This window comes from Callionymus lyra, chromosome 4 (assembly GCF_982586985.1).
Source record: "Callionymus lyra chromosome 4, fCalLyr1.hap1.1, whole genome shotgun sequence".
Lineage (NCBI taxonomy): Eukaryota > Metazoa > Chordata > Actinopteri > Syngnathiformes > Callionymidae > Callionymus > Callionymus lyra.
In genome coordinates this window covers 34,861,835-34,876,383 of record NC_141821.1, presented here as the reverse complement: position 1 = coordinate 34,876,383, position 14,549 = coordinate 34,861,835, and the positions used below count along the sequence as shown (strand labels likewise).

The following is a 14,549-nucleotide window of genomic DNA, read 5'->3' as shown; positions in this document are numbered from 1 at the left end:
CTGACGATTACAAACTGTTGTCATAGAAACTGTTGCCTGGATGAGCTTTCAGAGGACAGATCACATAAGAAGCGTACACTTTGGGTGAAAAGCTCATACATCACGCCATCATTAAGACATTAGCGCCTTGCTCTTTGCCTAGTCTGTGTGAAACCAGATGCGTTAATCTTCTTTGATGCATCCATATCTAGGGTTTCTACAGTTTCTTCAGTAGTTAAATGTTTCTTCTGGGTTCCTTCCAAACTGAAAGTGCCCTACGCCTGAACCCTTAAGTCAGCAATAGAACGTTCAAGAGAGTGTTTTATCTTACAAACACTTACGTTGGAAGGCTCGAGGAAGCTATATGGCTGCGAGATGATAGATTGGTTCGGAGTGCTTTAAAGGAACCATTGAATATAGCATAGTTGCTCTTTGTGTATGTCTTTTTAAACACGACCAAAGCGCTGGTATCATTCTTAAGAACATTGAGCACATATCTCAATACATAAACTATTATTCTATTATTGAATCTGTAATGTAATAGAAATAGCTCTTGTCCATAATGTGTGACACTGAAGTGTTAAATTTATTGAAATAGTTGAATAAGTTAACTTTATTCTTCTATTAAAATGAATTGTCTGTTTGATTAGTTTTCTAGTTTCTTCTGAACGGGGCTTTTGGTGCCAGAGTAGAATGTCTATGTTTCAAAGATTAGTTCATTTGAGGATCCGAGCTGAAATGTCAATCAATCGTTTACAATTTCCTTAAGACCCATACTTTACAACTAGACTGAAGCTGTAGATAAGCAACCAAAAAATACAAACAGCTACAGTTGACTGCAACAGAAGTGATGATCATAGAAGAAGAAAATTGTTTTCTGCTGTTGGGAAGTTGTAATCATAAAAATATAAAAAAAAATAATCAAAAAGATGAATCAGCATCTCTATTTATCTCATTCTTGTTGTGTATAAAAAATAACTATCAACAACGGAGCGTATTGAAGCATTGAATGTCCCTGGGGCGCCACATATATGAACTCCTCTTCTCCTGAGGAGACACAAGTACTCAAATATGAGAGTCCCGGCACAAATGTAATTCTGCTCCTCTCAGAGGAGGACCAGGAACTCCGGTGATGGAAAGCCAATGTCAGTTTTCACTCGATTATTCCAATCTTTGCTTTTTCCCCGTTTCCACCCCCATATGCATTTTTAGAAAATGAAAATAGAAGAAAATAAAAAATGGTTGCTGAGATTTTCTATAATCTGCTTTCCGACACTGGCCTCTCATTGGAGGGAGGCTTTTGTATTGAAATTACTCTTTCAAAATTCTCAACAAAATACTTGCATGAGGAGAAAAGTGGAATTCTAAATATTTAAGCTTTGATAAAATAAAAAGTAAGTCAGTAAGTAATTTTTATTTGTATAGCGCTTTTCCAATATTTAAGCTCTTGGTTTTAAATGTCGCCCTCATTTGATTATGATTTTAGAAAAACCTTTTTTAGTATTTAGGAGTTAACATCTACTGTACAGTTAGCTGCACTGTATGTACGCTTTTCATTAGTTAAAGGATTTTGTCATAAAAGCTTTGTTGGACTTTTTTAAAAGTTTAATTTGAATTTGTAGAATGTGTAGTTTTTTTGTGGTCGATTAAAACAGTGGCTAATGGAAGACGTGGGCAGCATGAAATGAAGGCCCTCAAATGGCCCAGGGCAATTGTCTTAAAACGGTTTATGTATTTGAGGTTCCTATAGCAAGTCTTACTAATGTTTCTGTGTGTATATTAATGTAGTTGTGTTAGCTTTGATACCGAAACATCAGTGTGATGGGGGAGGCTGGCATTAAAGTGTAAAATGGAAGTGAGATATTTTGTTAACAAAAGAAACATTAAAGCAGCTATAAATTATAATCATATTTTTGCAGAGCCTCCAGTTACTTTCTCAAAGTAAATGATTGTTTTTGCCTTCCTTTGTTTGATTTTTTCCAAGTTAATACAGCGATAACTGAAGCAAACGTACATTATGCTGACAACAGAACTCTTGAGATGTGCTCATTGCTCACTGGGACTAGCGGCAGAAAATGAAGGAGTGAGTTTGTATCAATTGCTGCGGTGATTAATACGTTGCAGCTTCATTGTGACACAGCTGGAGATTCTCTCTCCTAACAGTCAACATCTTAGTACAAACTTTATAGTCGACCTCCCTCACAGCTCCTTGTGTTTGTCTTTTGTGTTTCTGTCATCAATCCTTCATCGTTTATGTTCCTGGCTCTTCCTTTCCGTTTTTTTTAATCTCCTCTTCCTTCTGCTCCTGGCTGCTGTGTAAACTCCCTCTCCCTCTCTCTTCTTTCTTCTCTTGTCTCATTTGCCCTTGAGGAAACCTGAGTACAACAATGTTATCAGTCTCTTCGCGTCACATCCTGTCTATTTTCTCCTCCGTGTGCTCTCTTCATCCTCCACCTGCTTTAGTTTGCTCCCCACAAACATCCCTTCTCCTGCTGCTGCACACAAGACGTGATCCTCGGCATCAACTCTGAGTGACTTTCACTGATCGATCACACCTTGTAAGAAGGATAAAGATTGCACACACACACAGACACACACGTACATGAACACAAAATTGTGTGATGGATAGTCCTACAAAACCTGAGAGTTGTCTGAGAAGCATTTGATTTAGGAAAATCATTATTTTAATGAATAGATAAATGATAAATTATGTCTTATTTTGGTTTATTATTATGTATAAAAAAAAACTAAAATTGGCCAATTTAACAAGTTATGTTTAGAGTTTAACTAATTAATAACCCAAAAAAAAACTCAAAGGAATCTATACCTTTATGGAGTGTGTATTATCAAGACTCTGGCAATAACATACGTATTTTGATGAATGGGCACCCGTATGTTATATTGGGATAGTGTAGTAACAAGTAAATATTTAAAGTATTGTGCAAGTACTTGTCTCTGGTATTGCAAAATTTACAGACCACATGGATCCTAAAAAGTCGTAACTGTTTTACTTGTTTTGAAACCAATACATGTCCAAACTTCAGCTTTAAAAGCTGGAGTGGACTGTATCCTCTCGTCCTTAGTCAGCATGTCATTGTTCCTTTAGCTGCCGAGGACGTAAAGACTGCTGCCATTAAATGGCTGGATGTTTGATTGCAAGACAAAAAAAAAACATATTCTGTGAATATTTGCATATTAATTGTAAATTGAAAAAATATACTTTATTTATTTTATACAAACATTATTTAAATATCAACCATTAAAGAACTATGATAACAATTTAAATGTGGTTTGAAAGCCAAAAACTGGAAAGTTTTGTTGAATAACGATACAGTATAGTGAAAAAAAAAAATCAGAAATCAATATGTTCTTACGACAATAATTAAACATCTACATCAACATTTATCTTAACTCACAAGGACCTCATTAATAAAGTCAAACATCTAAAAGTGGGTCATGGGCCACACTTGGCCAAAGTCAGCTGTAGATAAATCTCCAGAAAAGTTTGTGTAAGTGCATTTTTCGTGTCTCTTTGTCTCTCGTATTTCACGCACTTAAGGACCTCTGAGCTGTTAAATATATGATGAGGTCAGGAGCTTGTGTGCACAACACTAGGCTTGTTTGAAGGCATTTTAACATCACAATAATGAGAGAAGACCATAATTGTTAAACGTGATGGGAGAGGTGAGGCTCTAAATCTGACATGTGTTTGTATAAAATAAAAAATACATGAGTGTGCATTCTGTTGAATCTTCAGGCCCAGCGTGTGCGTTTGTGTGATTCTTGGCATATTTCGAGAATCCTCTCGCATCAGTACGCATTGAAAACCCTCAGCCGCTGTGAGAGTGTGTTGTGCAAGAACACTGTGTGAAAGAACCTCACCTCACCTACTCAAAAACATTTGCAGACTTTCAACTTCTACAGACTAGATTTTAGCAACACTTCAAGTCGTTGAGAAAACCTTCACTTTCTGCTTGGCCTTTAATCCTCCACTGGCTATTAGAAATGTCACATTCTCCAAAATGTCAGCCACAATTAATAATCCTAATAAACTGTGTGTGTTCGTTCATTCGTGCATGTGTGTGTGTGTGCGCCTGTGATCTGGCTGCTGAATTAGTTACACTCTAATCGACTTACGTTCACTCTGGAACGATTCTGTGTCAAGGATGGAGTTGGGATGGATTTGAGTTAAAGCTACTTAGCTTAGCTTAAATATGAATTCACACTTTCAGTTATTGGGATGACGGCTCTTCAACGAGGAGATGTCATACAATACGAGATGTCGAGCATGTCGATTCCATCCGGGAGATTCATTGTTATGTCTTAACTATAGAAGTTCCACTGAAGCGTTTCTGCGCCCCAAACTCAGGAGCTACATCTGTAAATGACTAAGCCTCAGCTGTCTTGTTAGTCTAGTTGTGTACTCCATACCGCTTTATAAAATCACATGACAAGTGTTTTCATTGCACTTATCGCTCCGACAGAACTGTAAAAATCCAATCAAATGGAGGCCCACAGCAGGTTCCACTTCAATTTGCTCACTATTTCAGCGTTTAATGGTTCAATTCTGACCTCGCGTTTGTTTTGATCAGCACTTGATTCTGTTGACATCAGTAAAAAGAAAACTGGGTTCAATGGGCCATAGAGAGGGGAGAAATTGTGGAGGCGGCATTTTAAACGCACACGCGACCAAAAAAAAGTATTGCTAGTTTGCTCTTTCACACGTGAGGTGATCTCTTTCATAGGAAACAAGTAGATGCACAAAACGGTCATCCCACACAATCATAATTATAGAGGAAAATACACAAAACACACTCTCTCTTTCTATCTCTGTGTGTGTCTCTCTGTCTCTCTCTCCGCCCCCGCACCCCCTCTTTGCAGCAGTCGTGTGTACCGCAAACCCACTCACTCTTTTGATTCTCCTGTGTCATCACTGTCAGCTCCCTCACTCTTTCAGGATGTATAGAAAACGGAGCGCGAGAGCAATATGAAGAAGTTAATAATAAAAGGGAAAGATGACGGAGGAAGAGGAAAGAAAGAGGAGGATGAAGCACGCTGAGTGGTCTGCACAGTAGGTTGTTAAAAAGGACAGGAGGGCGTAGAGGCGATACATGCGGGGAAGGCTGGCATCCGTCACTGTCGTGAGGGACGGGGAGGAGAAGGTTTGTTTAGAATGGGTTGGACATCATGATTGAGTGTGGAGATGAGACAACACAACAAGAGGTGAATCATCGGTTTAAAAAAAAAATCTTCTTGCTCATAAAAGTATAATGAGTCTGAAGAGGATTTCAGTGGTAGTTAAAACTCACTAAGAAGTTTGTTTATCTCCAGTGTGTCTGTACTGTCTATAAAAATAACTGTCATCCATCAGAGAGTAAGAGTGATGCTTGTAACACCTTATCTGGCCATTTCTAACTCTGTGGAGGTCCTGGGGCAGACCAAGGACTCTTCCAATGGTTATGGGCGGACTGACTTGCTTCAAAGGATGAACAAGATGGTGTTGGTTTGATTTGATTTAAATGCTTTATTCCGAACATATGTAGGTCCATAAGAAAATAAACTTCAGACAATAAAACAAAACCAATGAGATTAGAGAAACAAAGACGGCGATAGTCAAAATATTAATAGTCAAACAATAGTGATATGAACCCACATGTCCAAAAAGGTGTAGGCCGAAGCATAAGCTTATTTAAACTAGCCCTTCTCCACAACCAAATGAATAACAGCTAGCTGTTATTCATTTATTTTCTTTACATATTTACATTATTTCATTTCCATGTTGTAAATATGTATAGAATAAACAAATAATGCATGAATCAAAAACACCCGATTGTTAACGTCCTTCTTCTTCCCTGTACCTTGTGAAAACCATGTGTTTGTACCGCTTTTTAAACTGGGTCGTGCTTGGACATTGCTTGAGCTCCTCATCCAGTCTGTTCCCCACACAAAATCAACTTTTTAACGTTTTACGTACCCACTGATGTTTTAGATTAAACTTTTCCCTCAAATTATAACCCCTATCTCTGTTAAAAAAAACATCTTTGAATGTTTTCAGGCAGTAGATTGATTGTTGCTTTGAACATGATTTGTTGTTTTGTAGTGAACCAGTTCGATGAATGTTAAGGTTTTTAATTTTCAGAAAATGTATTTGTGTGATCTCTGTAACCGGAATGATGGATTATTCGTTTGGCTCTTTTCTGCAGTATGGATAGTGATTGTGTTGTACAATTGTAACTATTTCCACAGACCTCTGCACAGTAATAAATATATGGTAGAATCATTGAACAGTAAAGAATGTGGAGTGATTTGTGGTCCAGAATGTGTTTTGATTTGCTCAGAACATAAATGCTTCTTGAGTTTGTTTTTTATATGTTTTATATGACACTTCCAGTTTATTTTATCATCAATTATTACACCAAGAAACTTTTTTTTTCATTAACTCTTTCAATATCCAGACCATCTACTTTTATCTGTAATTGTGTACTTTTATTGCAATTGCTGAATAGCATGAATTTAGTTTAACTCAAGTTTAATGATCATTTGTTATTGTTACACCACATTTTCAGTTTGCCAATTTCCGCTGTGAACTTCCCCAGCAGTTAAGTAAGTCCCTCCCCTGAACAAAAAACAAAAATTGTTGGTGTCATCTGCAAGTCTCATCAATTTTAATATTTTTGAAACTTTGCAAATGTCAAATGCATGTTGGTGAATGTTTTCACTGGCCGGTAGGTGCTGTAAATCTGAGGGATGATGTTTCTGAAATGGCATCTGAGTGCAGGAAAGTATGACGAAAAAATTGATACATGTCACAATATTCACACGTACTGTATTCAACATCAATTTATCTTGTTTTTTTGCTCTCAAATCATGATATTTTTTATCATTTATTTATTTTAGTAAAGTGTTTAAAATGATTATATATTTACAATGAACATCATTACAATTAGCATTATTAGCTAAAGTTACTATAAAATCCTGCGACATTCCTGCAATGGATGAGGATACATTAGACTCCAAGCTTTTATAGGTGATGTTTTGACATATTTTGGTTTCAAACCAAATGGAAGCAGTAACGACTTTGTCAAGAGTCGTGTGGTGTGTAAATTCAGAGTCAAGTACTCGGGAAAATAATTCCAATATATTTTTGTTCCTACAGTATCAAAATATAACTTATATAGCCCCTGTATTGTGATACGTATCTTATCACTAGATTCTTGTCAATACACACCCCTAGCAAAGACTGCTTCGATCAAAGTTTTTTTTATTGTTGTGGTTTTATTTGAGCTATTTGTAAATCTGGAATTTGTTGTTTTAAGATCTAGGTTCCTTCTCAGGATCCTACCTAGTCTTTGTGAAATTCCATTTTTTCCCCCACAGTCCATTACCCGAAGAAATGGATAAAAGCGTCTCTAATCTGATGAAATGGCTTCACTTCAGACAGGAAGAACTTTCTTTCTCAAAACTACATCATACGATTGAGGAAATATTTGAAGTGTCTGAAGCGTCACGTGGTTCGTCTGCTCTGGGATAAGTAGACTTTAATGAAAATGAGCTTTAAAAGAAAGATTGTAAAGTCTTCCAGAGAGCACAAGTCCTTCCTCTCCGTTCTAAATAAGCAGCAGCATATTTAACCAGCCGCTCAGCTCCGGCTGTGAATCGGTGAAGTGTGAAGAATTGTGGACCAAGTTAAATCCAGCATCCGAAAGGATTCTAGACCTTCAATGTTGTCTTTAGCTATCAAGGAATCTGTGACCCTGCAGGGTTGAAATATCGAGGAAATGTCAAACATCAATCTTCACTGCTTTCCTTTAACTTTCCCTCCACTTGACAGTACTAGAGGCTCTTTCCTAATGCGTGTAGATGCAGCATGTTCAAGTGTCCCTGCAATCAGTTTTGCTTGCAATGTTGAAATCTCTCTCTCTAAGATGCATTAACTTCCTCATCATGACCATGTTATGAAGTTATTACTTTATAAAGTTTTCCTCAGTCTTAAATCTGGGCAACCAAGAGCTTACGGGAGTGGAGTCCATTATGCTTTTACATATATATTATATATTGTATAATACTGCCTTCACTGCTCCTCCAGCCAGCGGTTATCACACACGCTTTGCTTATACAACGAGTCCTTTGGAGTTGGAGACTTCCGAGATTGATAACGAATCTCGATGCTTGACCAATCCCAGCACAGTGGGTGTGGTTATGGTAAACTATGTTTTAGAGTTATTGTTGTCATGTTATCCAGACTTTAGTTAAAGTTAATTTGTGGAAATGCCGTTTGTCAAGTCAACACTATGACCGTGTGAATATTTCTTACTCCTTTTTCTGGGCTGCAGTTCTGTTCAGTGTTTTGTCCAGCTGCAGCAGGTGATTTTGGGGGTAATTTGTTTTATCCTCCAGGGAAGCCTGCATGACTGCCCTGGCCAGGATTAAATTCGAGAGCTAAATTGAATCGGCAGTTACAGTGGTTTTCTCGGGCACTTCATTGGCTCCTGCAGTTCACCAGAGAGAGCTGTGATCATTACAGGGACTATGAATTAAAACCAGAACACTATGTTTGGACACATTACCAGCATATTCAGCACAAGCCTTTATATCCACTGTGTCTTAATTCTATTTCCACTCAGGGTTTTCTCTTGGCTTCTATTTGCAGGCAATATTATTTAACACAGTGTTTAACGGGGTAATGCAAAAGGGGAGATTGGCACTGAGACCCTTCAGTTGGAACTTGTGTCACACTGTATGACTTCCCCAAAAATGGTCTCGGTCTTTTAGCTGTCATGTGTCCCTCTAGAGTCTTATAATCTGAATTATCACTAAATGATGGCAGAGTTTGATTCACAAATGGACTGAAACCTCCCTCCTCCACCTGTCCTTTGTGGAAGATGATGACAATGATCCGTGTCATGGAACACTCTAACAAACCCTTTTTGTACTTAGTTTCTGTGCATTTTATACAGTTTAACAAGGACAGCAATTAATTCTTCTTCGGAAATTAAACGTATAACAATTACATTACACACCCCTCCTTAATAAGGGTATATTTGTGAATAATTAAATAATTTATTTTTTATTTCAAAAGCCTCCCCATGTAAATTTGACGTTTTCTTTTTTGTTGTTGTAGTTTAGTTATTGCCATATAAACGACTTTATGCATTACTTTTAAACGAATTACACAATATTAATGTAAAAGCTTTAAAAAAAATTACAATTGTATGTGAACACATAATGGAAAAAAAAAAATAAGATTAAAATGAAGAAAAAAGACTTGCACATTTAAAGTTGATGCAGAGAGCAATAAGAGGTTTAATTATATAAATTGTTGGGTTTTTGTCCCTATAAGAAAGTAGTCAATGAAAAATGTGTACTTGCTGGAGACCATTGCTGCACATCATGGTCTCATATGGACAAATAGTTTCTTTTTGTAGTACATGTGTCTGAAGATCTGTGGTAACATCATAAGTGTACTTGTTTCAGAGGCCTGAATGATGTTTAAAAGTGACAAAATGTCTCACAGGGTCACCGCCTCGTTCAAGTAACATTTATTCCTCTAGAAATATCTGCTTGTCTCGCCTCAGACATCTGTGTTATCTGTTTCTGAAGTCGTTCTACGACATATATTTGCTGAGCAGCCCACATGATGGAGTCTCTGAGAGATTGTACTTCTGAAGATCTCTGGCAGCTCAGCATGTCTCTAAAACCACTGTGCCTGCCACTGAAGGGGAATCATTCATCAGTGGAGGATTCTTGTCCCGCTGTTGCTGACAGTACAACCCCCTCTCCCCCTGCATCAGTAACAAAAAATAACATCAGAATGTTTTATATCTCAACCATACAACTGTTAAAAGTATTCATACAGATGATGCTTTCATCTAAAAGCAACAGGACAGTGAATATGTCGGAACTGATTTGTCACTTTTCCATCATTTTTTTTAATTATTATGCTTCCCGCAGGATGACGGTTGTAGTGTGAGGAAACTGAGGGCTGAGCTAACATCAGCTGAGCTCTGCTGGATAAGCTACATAATTGAACTTCTAAATTGAAAAAAATTGTAATCGAAATTTGCAGTTGAAGTAATAATAGAGAGATATTCTGTGCACCTACACCAATGTTCTAAAACAACTGGATGATTTGAACACCTGCTTGTTCATTGTTGAAGTATTGGTGCAGTTGGTTTCATAGCTGGATAGTATCATCGCACCACATCAGTCCCAGCAGAGATGTGTAGCTCTCCATTTCGACCCAGTTCTTGTCGTGTAAAGACTCACCAAAACATCCACGTGTGACAAAAGTATGCAACGTTGTACCCTCCTTGGGTGGTTGACTCTTCAGACATCTGCCTCTGATAACTCTCAGTAAGAGGAGCTGCGTTCTTGTTGGCCATTCTTGGATCATCTGTGCATGTTTTCATGTTTTCCAAATCAACAAAATCTGCAGAAAGCTCCACAATTCATCAGTTCTGCTGCCAGCGTTTCACACAGACCCTGCGGCGCAAATTATTGTGGTCCTCGTCGGCAACAACGGGAAGGTGTGCGAGCGTGCGGGGCGTTGCATGACTCAGCGACTTTGTAAAGGGATTCTTGGGAAAGGAATCTTGACGCAGGTCAGTGACACGGCGGATGTGATGGATGCTACCCTGGCACTAACGCAGCGGTCAAGGACCCTCCAGCCTCAATTGTCAGGAGATCAAAGTGATAATTCCTCATAATTCTTTTTTCACATTGCTTTGAGGAGCTTTTGATCGCTGCTCCCTGAGAGTGTAAAACAATCTGAACAGATTTTGTTATTAGAGCTACTAATGGGCGTGAAACGCAGCTGCACTGCAACTAGCCTGCGGGGGGATCAAACTTCCCTGAAGGTTTCTGCTTCTTGAAGGGTCTTACTTAGCAAAGCGCTGCTGCTGCCAGCCATTGCAACCTCCTGGTGTTTCCTTTTTCTTTTTTTTCCCTTTTGCTCCCCGGAGCTTCCTCATCCTTCTAAATACATCTGTGTCTGTGCAGCACACATGCATGACTGGACCAAGATGTTTTCCTTGTTTTATCCTCTCAAGTCAAAGGTGTTTCACACGTTCAAGCCGATGTGCAACATTATTGAGTATTTTTCTTTTTCTACACAGACACAAGTGAGTCTCCTTCAGCATCTCCAGAGGCCACATTTAATAAGGTGTTGTTGGGAGGTGTAGGGAGTATGTCAGTTCCATCAGAATATTGAATGGTTGGATTGAGCATTTCAAACGTTGACGATTTCTTTTTATCTAAATGTTAATGTTAAGTTTTTTAAGCATTGAATATTTTTGAAAGGGACATGTTTTTATATATACATAAAGTTAATTATTCTAATGTCAATAATTCAAGAAAGAAATTCAATATTTCTTAGACTTTTATATTCAATATAAAAATGTTGGTAAAATAGTGCCACCAGACAATAACAAAAGAGTACCGAGCTACTTGATTAAACTTTCAGCCAATCATGACATGTGCAGATGATCATGTGACAGAAGACCCCCAAGAAAATTGAAATGCATCAAATTTCAATGAACAATAAAACTTATGTATTACAACTAATTAAGGACAATTTCTGCTCTTTTCGTTAATTGTATGGTGTCAGATAAAAGGCAGAAGACCCCACACGAACATTCAACTTCAATTAAATTCATACTAATTTGAATTAATATTAAATAAAGATGTTTCCCTAAAGATGTTTTTAGGGAATAGTTTAAAGTTTTCTAGTTAATTTTTCCTCACAAGTTTTTCAAGTTTATTTCATCTTTAAATCGTCAACGTGACTAACTTCAGATGTTAAGCAGAGCCTTTGCCTCCTGCTGCGATATAAACTAAAAAAGATTTGTTGTAACATCATGCCAGCCTTCCCTCTTTTACTCTCCTCCCCTCATATCATTCATCTCTCTTCTTGCCCCCCCGCACCCCCCTAGGCGGTTACCGTGGTTACAGTTTGCTCAGCTCATCAGATGCCTGCTGCGTCAAAACAGACTGTCAACAGTTTAATTACTCATCCCTCCATCTTCGCGTGCTGTCATTCCGCGTCCACCATCTCCTCCGAAACAGATTTTGTCTTCACTGAAACACTGGATGACAAATGTTTTCACTCGTTCCTCCGCCCACTCGTCTGCCTCCGCCCCTCTTATCGTCCACCTCTCAAACAGCATCACTCGCCTCCTTCATTACTCCGTGTCCCACTATCACTAGTTCATGAAGTAATTGCTCGACTTCATCGCCCCCGGCCTGTGTCCGTCAACTTCTCGCATCCCTCCCCATCTGTCCATCCATCAATCAAGAGCCACCTTCTTCACATGACCTCTCTTGTTTCAGTCTCTCTACACTTGTCTTCCTGACACGCCTTTGCTTTTTTTCAATGATTTAGCACTCTGGCGCTCGTGCGATTATCTTTTATCTCTTTGCAGCAGTTAGAACCCCCACTGGCACCCACACTATGTTTTACCTGTTCCTCCCTTCCTGCTGTTCTATTGTCCTGATTTATCCTCACTTTCATTAGTAGAACACAAAGAGCTTGTAACTTTTTCTGATCTCGTGGTGCGTTCAGATGTCTTCATACTTTGATTGTGCCTTTTCATTTTTAGTGTCCTTAATACTTTTTGGCAATACATTTTGGCCACTTGTACCCGAGATCTTTTTCTTTTGGTCTCAACCCACCGTTTATGACCGTAGGTGAGGGATCTCCTCGTTTACTATTTATTTTACATGATTAGTCGAGGACTAGAACCCTTCATGTAGTCAGTCACACTCAGTTACGCTATATAACCACTAGTAAGTAATTAAGTAATTTGCATTTATAGAGTGCTTTTCCAGACCAGGGTCACAAAGCGCTTAAACAATCAAAACAATATTCAATAAAATATATACTTTAAAGGTCAAGATAATACTGAGAACAACACAGGAATGTTAGAAATGTCTTTAGATGTTTCTTGAAGGAGTCAGTAGATCCATCAAACACAGAGGGAGAGGAAGATCGTTCCAAAGCTTAGCAGCAACAGTCTGGAAGGATTTCTCTCCTCTGGTCCTGAACCGTGTGTGTGGAACCATCAGTAGATTCTGATCCACGGACCTCAGAGCCCGAGCTGGGGTGTAAGGCTGGATCAGATCAGTAATGTAAGGAGGAGCCTGACCATGAATAGATCTGAATGAATGACTAAAGCATACTTTCTCCATTCAAACACCTTTTAGTGACATCACAGCAAAGCCCTTCTAGTAGTTATAGTTGCAGAACACACTCAATCATATAACTCAATTTACCATATTTGTCAGACTATACTTAAAATCCTTTAATTTTGTTTTATGAAGTAATGCTCGTTAACGGACCTGAAACCAATTTTATGTGATAGGCTCTAAAAAAAATCTAAATTTTGGTGAACTCTGCGAGGCTACATAGGTATTGTTACCCATGTATCGGTTTACACTTGACGCCCCTAGTTGAGCTGTAGATCGACTGGTAAAGACTTAGCTCTCTTTTTCACAAGGGAGCAGTTGCTCTGATTATTCTAAATGTAAAACTTTGCTAGTTTCTTTGATTCATTGTATTTTCTAATCCTGTTGTTCGACCTGAAAAATCAACATTTTGTTTTTTGTCCAATTCATTGTACTTTTAATTTGCAAGACGGCGTGAATTTGTCCTTAATTCAGCAACAATGGGCCACATTTTTACAAAACGAGGCAGACAAAAAAATCAATTATAGTAAAGTTAATTAATATCAGAAGAGCTTTTTATTCAATCTGCTAAAGTCACTGCAGCTGTAAGTGATCACCAGACCAGAAAATGAGCTTCAAAAGTCATTCAACATTAGACCTGACGAAATAGATCCATGTTGGGTGCTTTGACTCTAAAAATCCATTCGTATGTCGAGGATGTCGTATCCACTTAAGTTAATTTGTGGCTTATAATAATGGATATGGATTTCACATTCGGTGTTGTTTGTTAAACATGCTCATTATTGCATTTGACATCGAAAATTAAGATGTAATTATGCAGTAATGGCAACTGAAAAGTACAGTAGAACCATAATCTCGAATTAATCGTTTACTAAAACGACTTCCGATGATTGATATGAGCTACACTGAGATTGTGATATTTGTTTCATGACTGAAAAAATGTCTTTATTAATATACATGTCGATATTATATAATATATAATGATGACAATCATTGACAGTTTTCAATCAGAGTAAATATTCTGTAATATCGAAAGATTCAATAATTTGTTTAATCTTATTTGTAATCCTTATTGGGGGCACAGTAAGTAGCTGGCTATCCCAGCTACTTAGGGCGAGAGGCAGGCGACATGCTTAACAGTTCACCAGCCTCTTCAGAGACATGAAACCACACTTGCAAACTCTCACACGTTCATACAACTTTTAGGTTTTCTACCAACCATCTGTAAATGTTTGGACTGTGGGAGTACCTGGAGTAAACCCTCCCAAGTTTTGGTAAAACATACAAATTCCAGACAACACAAAAGGCCAACCTGTTGTAATTTATGGATCTAGTTTTGTTGTTGTCATCAATTTCCTCTCCTGTGTCGATGGTTAGGTTTCATTTTT

At 38.0% G+C, this 14,549-nt stretch overlaps 2 protein-coding genes across 4 annotated transcripts in view; one reads left to right on the top strand and one right to left on the bottom strand.

Moving 5' to 3' along the window:
• The window catches only part of LOC148082722 (pyruvate carboxylase, mitochondrial-like), a 180,748-nt gene that overhangs the window by 118,468 nt on the left and 47,731 nt on the right, over positions 1 to 14,549 (top strand). The window lies entirely within an intron of this gene.
• LOC148082723 (leucine-rich repeat and fibronectin type-III domain-containing protein 4) overlaps positions 1 to 14,549 on the bottom strand; it is a 31,944-nt gene that overhangs the window by 14,705 nt on the left and 2,690 nt on the right. The window lies entirely within an intron of this gene.